The 13,957-nt window shown below is 48.5% G+C and overlaps 1 long non-coding RNA gene across 1 annotated transcript; it reads left to right on the top strand.

The window, feature by feature from the left end:
• The first annotated feature begins 4,252 nt into the window (after window positions 1–4,252).
• LOC114607652 (uncharacterized) lies at window positions 4,253–12,597 on the top strand. The gene is made up of 3 exons (XR_013394796.1): window positions 4,253–4,507; window positions 4,755–4,904; window positions 9,634–12,597. It is a non-coding gene; the product is annotated as an uncharacterized LOC114607652 (long non-coding RNA).
• Window positions 12,598–13,957: the final 1,360 nt, after the last annotated feature.

Genomic DNA, 13,957 nt, shown 5'->3' with positions numbered 1-13,957 from the left:
TCACAGAAGATACTTTTATTCCACCCACAACACAAGAATCTCTGTGGAGGGGATATTTGAATTGATTATGCATAAACAAAAGTATTGCTTGTGTACTATGTACTGTACTGCATATGAAACTTAATACGACTGTACCACTGGACAAACTACTGTAGTTATATGTTATACTTACATGAAAATCAATAATGATTTTTTTAAAAAGTCTTCCAAGTCCCATTCCCTGCAAAACGCACATCAATGAGTCCTGTGGCACCTGAAAGACCACGGCTGCACTCCTCACCCCCGCTTTCCCTGGGAGTAAGCCCGGCTGAATTGAATGGGACTTACTTCTGAGTAGCCACGGTTAAGATGGCAGCCTTAGTCTAAGTTTATTTGGGGGGGGGGGGGAGCTGGCAGCCCGGGCGATGACGACCAGAGTAGCAGCAGAAGCAACAGACGACAATGCTCTTGCTAGGCCTTGGCTGCTCCAGGCTCAGCCTGTTCCCTCTTAGGACTCGGGGTCCCCTCGGCTTCTGGGTCTCCCTCGGCTACCCTTCTTCCCAGTGGGGCAGGCAGGGTTCGGGCCTTCCCCGCCCCCGCTGCCCGGCCCTCTCTCCTCCCGGCCTGCTTGCCTGCCTGCCTGAGGCTGCCCCCTCCAAGGGCGAGCGAGGCCTGCAAGGCCGAGGAGAGGAAATGAAATTGTTCTGGCGATTACGCGGCGGCCTGTCCGCTTTCCGCAGGCCTGGCGGCAAGCCTGGCGGGCCGAGGCGTGAAGCCGCCCGCTTGTCTTTCCCCGGGCAAGAATGGGGCCGTTTTCGCGCTCATTTGCCGCTTCCCCCGAAGCCTCGGCGCGAAGCAGTGAACCTGAAGCGCCCCTTTCAGGGCCTCGATAGGGACTCTTTTGTCACCGGGGCCGGACTCTGATCGCCCTGACAGGTGAATCCAGGGGCGGAGGAGGAAGGAAGGCAGCCTTCTCCCCCCTCAACCCCCCACACAACACAAGATCGGGGGTTTCACAAAGGCCAGGGGGAGCCTTTCCACTCCCGGGGCCACGGGGCATCCTACAGGCTTCCCTGCGCAGGGCCGCCAACCCACCACCAGGCCTCAGAGAAAGAGAAGCCCAAGGGGGCGTCGATATGGGGGGGCCTCCCATTCAGAGCTGCCAGTTATGGCGCAGCCCCTGAATCTTGGCCTGATCAGGAGCCCTTTCGTGGGGCCAGAGGAGGAGATGAAGGGGAGGCCCGAATGGAGGGAGGAGGGGAAGCCCCACCGAAGCGGGGATAACATACCTGGGTGCGCCCCATCCCCGCAGTTCGGGGGAGTGCTGTTGCTGCTGCTGCTGACACTACTGTCAGGCCTTCAGCAAATCTGGCCTTCCCCACCTTTGTCCTCCGGTTTTCCTCTTGCCCTTGGCCCTTCCACGGTGGAGCAGCTGCTCTGCAGGGTACAAGGGCCCCGGGTTCGAATCCCCGGCATCCCGCAGCAGGAACGTCTCTCCTCTGCAACCCCGAGAGGTCAGGCAAGGCTGGCTGTCCCAATCTTATGTGTTTCTGTGAGCAGAACCTATCGCCCCTCCTGAGAGCAGGAGAAGGTGATTCGTGGCTGGAATGCTGCTGCGTTGCAGAGCGATGGACCCTTGTAAGGAAGCTTTAAAGGAGCAACTTGAATTATTGTTACTAAATCCAAGGGGGCTGGGAATAACAGGACCCAGTTGTGTGGCTCATCTTCTTCTTTCTTCTTATGGCCGAGTAAGATTGTCTTCCCTGAAAACAGTCTTAATGGTGTGTGTCCATAAGGGACGGCGGAGGGCAATTATGGATCCACACGTCTCTCTGGCAACTCTACTGCTGCTACTTCTGCAACCACTGCTACTGCTGTAGGTAGTTTTGCATTGCTCACAATTCCAAAACTACATTATAATACCTAATAAAGGTTTTTTTTAAAGTGTTCAAAATCTTCACAACAACCTTATAGGGCAGACTGCTATTATTCCCACATGGGATAAAGATGTGTGACTGTATGAGGATATCTTGCCTCAGACTACTCACTTACTTCAGGGTAAGGTGACATTTGATCTGATTTGCTGTTCATTGCCTTAACCATTATACTAATTATGTTACTGTATTTTAGTGTAAGAGTACATCATTTATTTTAGGAAGACACTAATAAGCTTAAATAATAAACTAATTTCTCTAGGTGGTGTACCGTACACCAGTATACAGATACATTGGCATATGTAAGTAAAAGTCTGCTTACTGTACAAATGAGCAATGGGTCTTGTACCAGCATCCGCTCCATCTCAATCTGAGGAGATGTTAAATATATGTTATGCATATGTTGTCTGCATTCTATAACAGTTATACCACAAATATCAACATCCTTGGACTTCACTCTCTTCATAATCTATCTATTAATTGCTAAGCTTTTGTGTGCTATAAAAGAAGGTTTTAGTTTACTAGGCCCTCTTTGTGCATCAGTAGATAAAGAGAATAAAGTAATATGACAACGTTAACTATAGTGCAATAATTTATTAGATAAATCATCCGGGATAGATGATTTTCTAGACAGATAAAAATATAATAAATTAAGAGTCACTGTCGAATGAAAACTGTTTTGAATAGCAGGAGCCAAAGCATGTCCCTCTATTGAACAACAAGCTTTGTCCTGTCTGAAAGCACAGAGTTATCCCTTGTTGCTTATTACTGACAGGTTATTATAATCATTCCTTATTATTTGAACAGTGCATAAAGTTTCAGGATTCTAAGGCTGCAATCCTATGCAATGCAAACTGATCAACACTAATTTGGGGGGGAAGTAAAGGCTGGAGGTAGCCAACGTGGTGTCCTTCAGACATTGCAAGATTACAGCTCCCATCAGCCCCAGCCGGCATGGCCAATGGTCAGGCATGATGGAAGTTGGAAGCCAACATCTGGAAGGCACTGTCACAGTTGGCTAATCCTGGGGTAGATGCTGGTGAGAAGGGAGTGGCAATGGCAGGAGCAGTTATCTAAAGGTATATCCAAAGGTAAGTAACCCCAGGATAAAGAGCAGGAGCTTGTGTATATTTCACCCCTTCTCTTTTCTCCTCACCTTTTTCTCCCTTTCCTTTCCCCATCATTCACTCACACGGGCTGAGAGACAGAGAGAGAGAATCAAGCCTTCTCCCTTTCAATGTTATATAAAGCAAAGGCAGTCTGATTATGAGGTTAGAACAATGTCAGATTTGGGGAACTACGGGTGGCTTTGAGGGACCGTTTTAATTGGCTTCGCTTCGTTCCAAAAAAGAAAGGTCGCCTTCATTCATTCATTCATTCATTCATTCATTCTCTTTGCCAGCTAATGCCAAACATTTTTCCGGCACATTCCCTCACGGATTTGTGGGAATTTTAAGGCGGGTGGGGGGACCTAAGTGTCAGCCAAAACTCTTCCAGGTTTACTCGAGTTGGTAGCTTCTTCCCATAGCATGGTTAGGGGGAGATTTCCTGTCCAGATCTGTTTCTCCTGAAGATCTCCCACGTCCTAGAGACCAGCGGGGTGCAGCCCGTTTAGGATTGCTCCATAACCTTTACTTAGCTCCATGAATGAAATTCGTGAGTGCTTCTGACCATGCGCAGAAATACATTCACTTAAACGCTGCAATCCTAATTCCATTTACTTGGGAGTAAATTCCACTGAACTCAATCGGACCTGGTTAGGATTGCAACCTTAGTTTGCTTTTTAAAGAGATTAGACCAATTCCTGACGGATGCGTTTATCAATAGCTTCAAGTGCTCAGTGCAACTTGCAGGTTTACAGGCAACATACGTGTGAATACTAGTTGATGGGGAGCAACAACGGGAGAGGGCAGTTGCTTTCCTGCCTTCTCTGTCGACTTCCTAGAGGCAGCCGTTGAAAATCAGGCAATGGAGGCTGGTCCACTAGGAGAACGACAAGCAATTAAGAAAAAAAACCCCAAAATTTAAAACGCATACCCTCCAACATTTCTCCAATAAAAATAGAGACATCCTAAGAAAAAGTGGGACATTCCGGGATCAAATTAGAAACCGGGCGACTTCTCTAAATTAGGGACGTCCCTGGAAAATAGGGACACTTGGAGGATCTGCACTCGCTTTCCTGTCCCACACACACACGTTATATTTTTATGTGAACTTAGAGGCTCCGCAAACATTTCTGTCAATCTACCGTTATTGGGCCAATCAGATCCCTGCACTCCTCAGCCAATCCCAAAGTATAGCTATGGCAAAAAGGCCCCTCCCATATGCCCCTAAGCAGAAGAACCATGTGATTGATAGGAGTGCCCAGTGTGAAGCCTTGCACTCCATCTGTTGTTATGAGGGCTAACCTGCATTCAGAGTATTGGTCCAGGAGGGCTGCCTTTAAGAGCAGTCCGAACCTGCTCAGAGCTGTTTCCTAAGGCCACACCCACATCACAACGCACATTCTTTGTAGGAGAAGGGTGTGGTTGCTATCTTGAGCAGCTTTTTTATTATGAATATTTGTTAAGAGAGAGCAGTGGTGGAGAGATTGTGTGAGTATCTTTCCATTCGATGTACTTTTTTGCTTAACCACTACTAGCAGTTATTTTTGTGAATGGGGTTGAAGGGTTGGGAGAATAAATTGTGGATGGCTTCTCTGTGTGTGGCAGCTATCAACACTTGTGTGTTATTGCAACCTTAGGGTTTGGGCGTGTCTAGGTTTGAGGGGGAAGATATTGAGGTTTTGTGTTCCTGTTTTTCTTTAGATTGAAAAATGCTGTGGGTTTTTGTTTTTGTTAGTTTGGCTACTGTAAGAACAGGATGCTGGACCAGATGGGACTTTGTCCGGACTCCGCCGAATCTTCTACTGTGGTGAATGTACAGTACTGTTTATGCAAAGACTGTCTGTTGTGGAATCACCTTATTAACTACAAACAAGTTCTTCATTGGGTGAGGAAGTTGCACCCTGTTGCATGCTCATGGGATTTATTTATGAGGCTCATCATTCCTAACTATGTCTCCTCTCCTCATGTATGTGAAAGGAGGTTGTGGTTTGCAAGGAGGAGTTGATATTATAAGTTAAACCCCTTAAGCTTCATCACGCTTACTTCTCCATAAGTCAATTGGCAAAAGCCTCCTTGTCTCCATACATTTAAAAAAGAAATACAATAGATAGAGGATCTGGAGACTTAAAAATCCTCCTCTGTCACTGGCAGTGTGCGGTACATTTCTCTCATATTCTTTCAATCAAAGGGGTTGCTATTTAGCCATGAATTAGAGCAGAAATGAAACAATACTCAGGTTGCACTTTAGAGGCTAGCAAATGCATTTTATTCCATATTCTGGTGAGGAAGACGTAGAAATGAATAAGCTGTGGAGGAGGGTAATATTTTTCCATAGATCTGGAAATTAATAGGGTCCCTTATTAAAAGTCCTGTGGATATCTTTAATATTAACCCATTTGTGCTGCAATCCTGTACATTCTTATTGGGAAGCAATCCCCATGGAATTCAGCCATGTTTACCTCTGGATAACAAGCAGTTGTGGCATGAGTCCACACTAGAAATTATGGCAGCAGGGCCTCATTCTGAACACTTGGGGGCTAAGTATTAACAAAGCTGCTATGATTACACGTCCCCTATTTCTCTGCAAAGGATGAGGACAGGGAGAGAATCAGAGCAGGTGGAGAAGAAAATAACTTTTCTCCCAGCAAAGAAGCAATTGTGACTGGAGGGGCCCCTTCTGAACAAAAGTAAGACATTCTCAGCTTATAGTTAGGTGTTAAGCATTGCTGCTTTCAAATAGTTAAGGGACCCACCATGGTATCTTTGTAAGGAAGAAGGATGGGGAGAAACCAGAAATTGGCTATGCCCTCATGACCTTTCATTGGCCAAACCCCCGTGACCTCTGAGAAGCTCCACCAATTCTAGTGAGTGTCTGCTGCAACTGAAATCGGGCATAGGGAACCTGTGTCCCTCTGGCTGTTTCTGGACTTCAGCTCCAGTCAGCACAAAGAAAGGTCCGGGATGATGAGAGTTGTAGTCACAACATCTGGAAGGCCAAAACTTTCCCAAACACAACATTGTCCAGCAGCCTTTCCTCCCCATCCCTTGGGTCAAGTGGGACTCTTAGGTTCTGTTCGCCGCCTCCTCTTCCATCAGCATAGCCACCTATTGTTATCACCATCATCATTATTAATTTCCACCCCACTTTTCTAATTAAAACACAAAATGCTGTGGACAATTTAAAACACACCATCAATATTAAAATGAACACTCAGTTTAAAACAATCATGACAGCAACTGTTATTATTAAAATTTATTCAATCTCCGTAGGCATGAACTACTGATCTGCAGCTGCACTCAACAACTCTTTTCAAAGCACTGGGGTTTGGGGGTGGGGGGTGGGGGACACAGGAACAACTTATAGGATGATGCAGACCATTTTTTTAGAGAGGCCAAAGACAACTAATGTAGAGCAGTAAACTCTAAGTTGGAAGGAGGCTGAGAGAGAGGGAAAGTGTGGAAAGTATCCCAGTATAAAACCAGGCTTCAGGTTGTTTCCCAATACACATTCTCAGCCAGGAGGACCAGTAGAATTGCCCTTCAGGTACATGCAGAGTCCTACCCAGATCTCAAGGCAGACCTGTCCTTTTCCTCAGGAATAGGAAGGTGTTAGCATTTCTCTCAACACTGAATAATTTTTCTAAAACGATGCTGGTGCTAAAGTCTACAGAGACCTCACACCCTCGGCCCTGGAAGTCCTTTGCAATTCCCACATGTATGGGAGATGAAGAGTGATGGCAGTGGCTGTTCTGCCTTTATCTCTGGCATCCTTAACGTAATTTATTGGAGTGAGAGAAGGGCTCTCCAGGAGCTCGCTTCAAGCTATCTTAGCCAATAAAACTGCTCCCCATCTCCACTTCCATGGTACACTTTTAAAGGACATTTCCTCCAAAGAAACCTGGGAATTGTAGTTTGCCCCTCACACAGCTACGGTTCCCAACGCACCTGGGGAAACTTTGGGGGAAATGTATAGTGTGTGTACACTTCTTGAGAAATCTGTTTCCCTGAACCCATGTATTTAGGCTGATGCAGTCAACCCAGGGCAGAAAACAAGAAGGGGAAGATTGCGGGGCAGGGGAGTTGGAAGCCAGAAAGCTTTCTTAGACCGAGTCAGACCTCTGTGGTCCATCCAGCTCGGTGTGGTTTGTTTGCACTGCCAGGCAGCCGCTCTGCAGAATTTCATCTCTGGCTGAAGGTGCCGAGAACCGAACCGGGACCTCCTTGCACGCCGAGTGTTGCATCACAGCGCAGCTACGGCTCCTCCCCTTGGAAGAGTTTTGCGGAAAGGACTTGGGTTGAGGAGAAAAAGAACGATTAGCTGTTCAGGAAGGAAGATGATGTCAGGCTGCTGGGGAGGGAGGGAAAACCCTGGAAAAGGGAAAGGGGTCATCGATCCCTACCAAGAACTCCCATCATGCCCTTCTTCCTGTCTAAACCCGGGAGGTGGCTTTCCTGAAATCCATCTCTTTGGGCTGGGCAATGGGGTCCCCTAATCCCAGACGTGCGCTGCTTGGATGGCTGCCACTCCTTAGGGGCGAGGAGGAGGATGGTTTTTCCTCGCTGGCTGCATCGCATCCCCGCCGTTCCTCCACGTCAAAATTCCCCTCTCCCATTGCACCTTCACAACAACCCTGCGAGGAGGCCGCCTGGGCTGGCCGGTCCCCACCCGAGCGATCGCAGCACCAGGGTGGGAAGCGGAGGTTCTTTATTCCAGCCCCACTCCCACAGCACGCCGGCTCTCTCCCCACATGTGCTGGGGCTTGTTTTCATTATTTTTTATGACTTCGCGCGATCCCAGAGGCTGGGACCTGCCATTCAAACGAGACCCGAGGCTGCGCTTTATATTTCCCCAAAGCAAGGTCGGAAATAGAGGTAGTAAGCAAACGGCTGGAGGAAACGGAGGAGAAGCGGGCAGGACACACACAAACACACACAGGCTTGGCGGCAGCAGCGGTGGCTCTCGAGATTTCCTCCTCCTTGGCGTGGAGGAGGGTCCCAGGCATGTGCGCCCCCCCCTCCCAGCTCCACGACCCCCTCCTGCCCCGCCAGGGATCCGAGCCACGCGCTCTTGCACCCAGGCGCACCCTGGGGGAGGTGCCCGGCCGGAGACAAAAGCATTTGTTGGGCCCCGGCCGGAACAAAAAAGAGCGAGCCCCGGGGAGGGGGGAAGCTGACCCCCTCCCCCTCTCTCCTTCTGGGATTTGGGGAGAAGGCAGCTCCCAGCGCGCTCCTCCTTAATCCGCCTTCCGAAGCACAAAGCCCTCTCGGCTTTTTCACCCCCGAGATGCAGCAGCCTGGAGAGGCCACTCACCTCTGGGTTGCAGCCCAGACTGGGAGCGCGCAGGCTTCAAAGATGGACTAGCGCAGCTCTCTCGCTCTCTCCCCCCCCCCCCGTCCTCCACCTTCCCCACCCCCCTTCCAGCCCCACAGCGGAGAATCGCGGGGTTTCCCAGCCCACAAAGCCGCCTTTCCTCCCCAGTGCAACGAGAGAGAGAGAAATGGGGATCCCCTCCTTGGCCCAAGATACAGACCTCGATCGCGGCAATATTTAATGCCTTCCAGCCCCAGGGAGGGTTCCCTGCCTTCCTCGCCGCTTTGATTCCCAGCGCGCCTTTCCCGGGTTGAGAAATCGGATCCCCCGATTTAATTTCTGCCCCCACCTCACCTCACCCTCTCCTGCCTCCCCAAGACCCACTGAACATGAGGTGGTCCGCAGGGGTTAGGGGGCCAAACGCCCTTGCAACCCCGGAAGCGAGTGCTCTCCCGCCCCCGACCGCGGCTTCCAAGTAAAAAGAAGCATAAAGTTTCGGGCGACTGAGTTCCTCAGGACCCCAGCTCAGATCCCGGGCGCCTTCTCCTGGCGAGCAAATCCCCTCGACCTCCAGCGCGCTGAGCCAGTTTCCTCGAAGGCAAGGCCCGTGGAAATCGAGGGGATCGATCCCCGAGTAAATGCCCCTTCGCGCTTTGCAAAGGGAAGGGAGCCAGGCCAAGCAGCCCTCGGTTGTGTGCGTATCCCGAATTTCCCTTTTGTGCGCTATCCTGACCTGTCTCATAACCTTGTAATCCACTGGAATATTTTCGGGACGACCTCTTTCTTTTTTGGATTACCCTACCGCCAACATGGTTGTTGTTTTTAGCCCTAGATACAGCACATTTTATTTTTAAAGAATATTTGATATTATTACTGCAGCATTAAGAGAGTGCAATGTGGCTGCAACATAGGCAAGGATCCTTATCAGGTCAAGAGATGGTCAGAAAGTCCTGGTTTGTTTTTCTGCAAATTTGCAGGGAAATGGACGGTTCTATTTTTTCCATAGAGGTGGTGGTGGGGAAAAAGCTTGTGCATTTATTTCCGTTTAGGTCCTAGATCACGCCGGGGGAAGTTACTGAAAACCCTTCCGTTTGTTTCACGCCGATTCACAATAAAGTGGCCTGTTTTTCACTCGCATTTTTAAAGTGTGCAGATCTTCATCGAAAACCCGTCGGTTGTGTCTGGTTTTCCCAGACGAATACCCGCTGTCTGGTTGTCTCTGGTAGTAGTTATATATATATATGTACACACGTACAACTTGTCTTGCATTTCTCTTTAAATGAATGGAAATGTCTTCCAACAGGCGCCGAGGAAGCCTGCCTTCAACAAGGAAAACCAGGCCAGGTGCCGCGCCTGAGAGGGCTTCCCTCATTCCCGAGCAGCCACGTCGTAGGAAATGAACTAAAGGAAACGGACTGTGAATTTGGGATTTCCATTGGCCTCCCGCACCTCTCTGTTTCCCCGGGTCGTAAAGGCGCCCACGCAGCCTTACTGACTTCAGGGCCTCTTAGCTGAGATTTTCATCCCAGAGGGCATCGCATTTTTCTCCTATTAAGCATTCCAGTTGTAAATATAATAAGCCGCCCGGGACCTGGACGTATCACAGACGTAGTCTGTGAACTAAAAATTACCGTCACCGTTACTGTTACTACTAGTATCGCTACCACCACCTAAAAATAACGATGGTGCCAACAATAGTAATGTAGTAGTGGTATTTGGTGACTCTGTACCCAAAAGCAAGGCCCAGCCCGAAGATTGCGATCTCCCAAGAAAGAATGCAGCAATTCAGACATTTACTTGCAACGATGTCGCTGAATCTTGCTAAATGTGGCAAGGAGCGGGAGGTCGCAGATGATACGGATAGGGGGGAGGTTAAGGCGTTTCAAAAGGAAAATCAGAGCTTAAAGCTCTCCCATCTCTGTGATATTGAGAGAGGCAGAGCGAGAGGGATCCCTGGCTGCTGCTGCCCTCCCCGAAATGAATGGATTCGCCCGTGCTGAGCAGGAGCCGACGACCACCTAAGGCCTCTGAGCAGGTCCGGATTCTTTTGCGAGGGGGCGCACAGTGAAGCCTGCTTTCTTCTCTCCCCCCCACCCCATGTCCACCTCCCCCGCTCCTTTCTCTGCCGACTAACGCTGGGGATCCTTCAGCGTTTCAATCCCTCACTGACATGTCCGTGCAGAGGCATTAACATTATTGATTGCTAATGGGGGAAATCCAAAGTTTCTTTGTGAGCGCCCAACCCGAGCACATGTTGGGCGCCGCAGCGCGCAGACCCGGGAGCTGAAAGGCAGAGCGGCGCTTGGGCGCATCTCGCCCTCAAAGCGCCAGGATCGCCTCGGCCCAGCGGCGCCCGCTTGCCAGATCAATACCTGTCCCTGGGGCGGAGAGAGACCGCGAGTTTTCTGCAAAACTCACCTAGCTCCTTAAAAAAAAAAAGCCACATAATCGACCCCGCGGTATTGTATCCTCCTGACCAGGACCTTCCATGGGGGAAGTTGGTGATTCAGTTGCCCTGAATAGCTACTCCTGTGTGTGGGCGAGATGATAGATAAGATATAGAATGGGGGTGGGGAGATAATCAGATGCGGGTACAAATAATTCAGATAATCTGAATATTATCTAATATTATCTGCTACTTTACACTCCGGCTACACTGCAAGAGAGACCAACAACTTATGAAATAATATCAAGCGTGGAAAGGAACTCCCAAGCGCTTGGCTTCCATTGAAAGTCGCCTCACTTCAAGATCTTGGGCTCCTCTCATGCCAAGGAGTTTATGATCGGGTTGTTGGCTTAGAACACCCCTAGAAGCAACATGCAAAGCGAACTACTAGCTACAGTCCAGCCAGATGAGTCAAAAGGACATTTCAGGCAGCTTTAGAACTTGATCGAAACTAAATGCTTGGCTTTTCAGGTCTAGTCCTGAATGCAGTAGTGGCTTTTTTGTGGGTTGCTTGGAATAGCATTACCTGTATTTACAGGTCAGCAGTTTACACAGTTAATAGCAGGCTTAATGTGAGGTGGAAGAGATCTGAAATTGCTTTGGTAGTTCAGTCATATAAGTACAAGGTGAGCGTTTTGGTGTCTAGGAAGAAAAAAAGTCAAAAAGGCCAGTAGTGTTTTAGAGGGGAATTTGTTGTTTTTTTTGCATGGATCTATTGATGTTTTTATTCTAATTCCTCCATTGGAAAGCTCTGCTCCTAACACATGAAAGCTCATGCCGGTTACTTAGTAAAGAGCCAAGTCGTTTTTGTTGTTGTTGCTAAAGTATGGAGGCATCTTCCTTCTGTGCAACTGCAGTATGCAGATCTTCCTGGGTTCAAGGGAACTTCTTTTCAAAACAGGCTCAATCAATCAATTCATGTTTTAAGGGGAGAATAAAGGCCCTTCTTTATATTGTATACTCAGATCTCTTATCTGATGCAAACAGCCTATCATCCCCAGTGACCTAGGGAGTCAAATATAGTGGGCTGCTTTTCCACTTTGCTCCAAGATTTTTGCGGCACCAACACGTGCTCCGTTCCGGGTACACAAAGCAAGTTTAGAATTTCCCCCTCCCCTCTTAGCAGTCAATAATGTTAATGTCCCACTATCTCCATTGGAGACAACTTAAAAGCATTTCTCATAAGGAAATGGTCAGTTTCAAGTTGTCCAAGGCAAACCTGGTGAGGTTTGTAAAATACTCTGTAACGTTAAACTGCATATTCCCATAATTTGTAATGGCTAAAGCTGTCTAAGAAACAGGGGTGATTTATTTATTATTTTTGTACATTTACCCGAAAGAGAACTAGACTTGGCCTCATGAATACAGGGCTGGTTTGAGTACCACTGACCACTTAATGAGATCTTAATAACATGAAGCCAATTTGTTCAAATGCTATCTATGCTCTATAGATTATCATTTAACAACGCATCCTACAGAAGAATCTTGTACAATATGAAAGGGTGCTACTCTTCTATAGTAGGGTAGGAAAAAACCTAAGTTATGTTGGGTCCTATCTGCCTTTCTGATCCTCTGATCTTACATTTACTTGGAAACAAGGCTCATCAGGGTTGCTTACCTCCAAACAGGGGACAAGCGGATTACAGCACAGAAGGAGAAGTCCTTATGAGATTCCTGAAACTGGGATTTTTCCCCTCCCCCCATCTCCCCCTCTCATTGTAATTTAGCCCAGCTAGGTAGTAAGCTTGTTTATAAGACTAAATGAATGAGGATCTGGCTGAGCGATGCTGACCCTGAGTAAATAAACAGCATTCACATTTATGGTGGGGTGTTGTTTTTTTTAAGTTGCAAATATTTCTAGCAAAACTGGGATGTCGTAAGGGGCCCTCACCGGTCTGTGACACAGAAAACCCTTAAGATTCTCTCTTTTACACACGCGCGCACACAATTTACAACGATGCTGAGTGGCCTGCCTGGATAGAATTCGCCGCAGAGGTAGCAGCGGTGACGGTGCTGTTCCCCCACCGGTTTTGCTGGGGAGAGAGAGAGAGAAGGAAAACGAAAGGGACGGCTGTTTGAAATGCAAAGGGAGGGGGGGGGGGATGTGAACTGACCCGAGCGACAGTTTAAATGGGATGGTTTATCTCTCCAGTATTTCTGAGCAGCGCTTTCCCAACTGGCTTGTGGGGGCAGATCTTTCGCCCTGAGCTGGGGAAGAGCAGTTGCAGTGGAAACGAAATACAGTTTGATGGAAGTATCCTGTTTAGAGGGAAATGGGCTGCGCTGCCTCACAACTCTCCTTGGGGCGTGTTAATAAAAAAAAAGAAAAGAAAAAGAGGGGACGGGGGAAGCGGTTTTGTGCGTGTTGCGATCTTTCCACGGCCTGCCTCTCCCATTCTCAGCAGTTGGAAACGGCCGCCGAAGTAAATAACGTGCAGCGTCGGCGTCTTAACTTCTTTCCTGCCGCTTTTATCTCAGATCTTGCGGGGGGAGGGCAAGCCGAAGATGAGATCTTAACGCTCAGTCTAGTGGGGGTGAGGCGAGCAAGTGCCGGTTGCTGCTGCTGCCGCCGGAGGAGCCCGGAAGACGACGAGCGAGTTTGGGCGTTTTGAGGCTCAAGCGGAAAAGCCCCATAAAAGTAGAGGGAGGCACGTACATTTCATCGCAATGTGCATTTTGTAATATACAGACACACGTGCGCCGGGAGGGCGGCTGGAATGGCGCGCGGAGTCGGTGGATCAGCTGCTGCTGCTGCTCCTTCTTTTGAGTCTGCGGGCTTCTCATTTTCCTTTGAAAGCCAGAAATAGTGAAAAGCTCTCACTGGCCGGCAGCTCTTTGGGACAGGAGAGCTTGCTGGAGTTTTCACGGTACAACCCTCCCCCTCCCCCCCAAAAATAAAATAAATCCTACCCATCTGAGATTCTTTCTCTAAAAACAAAGCCACTTAAACCTTTTTTTAAAACAAACACACACACACAAACACACAAAGTAGAAAGCATAAAAATTAGTTGGCTGAAAGAGCTGAATGCTGGACGGAGATAGCCACGTTTTCCTCAACCTTTGGCAATTTATTTTCCGCCGTCCTTTTTTTTATTTTTTTTAAAGTGGCTTGTATTTTGCGATCTCCTAGAGGCGTTCGCCAAGAGCCACGCACGTTTACTTGATGGGCGTTTGTTGTTAG

Source organism: Podarcis muralis, chromosome 12 (genome assembly GCF_964188315.1).
Source record: "Podarcis muralis chromosome 12, rPodMur119.hap1.1, whole genome shotgun sequence".
Lineage (NCBI taxonomy): Eukaryota > Metazoa > Chordata > Lepidosauria > Squamata > Lacertidae > Podarcis > Podarcis muralis.
Note: the sequence above shows the minus strand (reverse complement) of the source record. Positions and strands in the feature narration are given on the sequence as shown.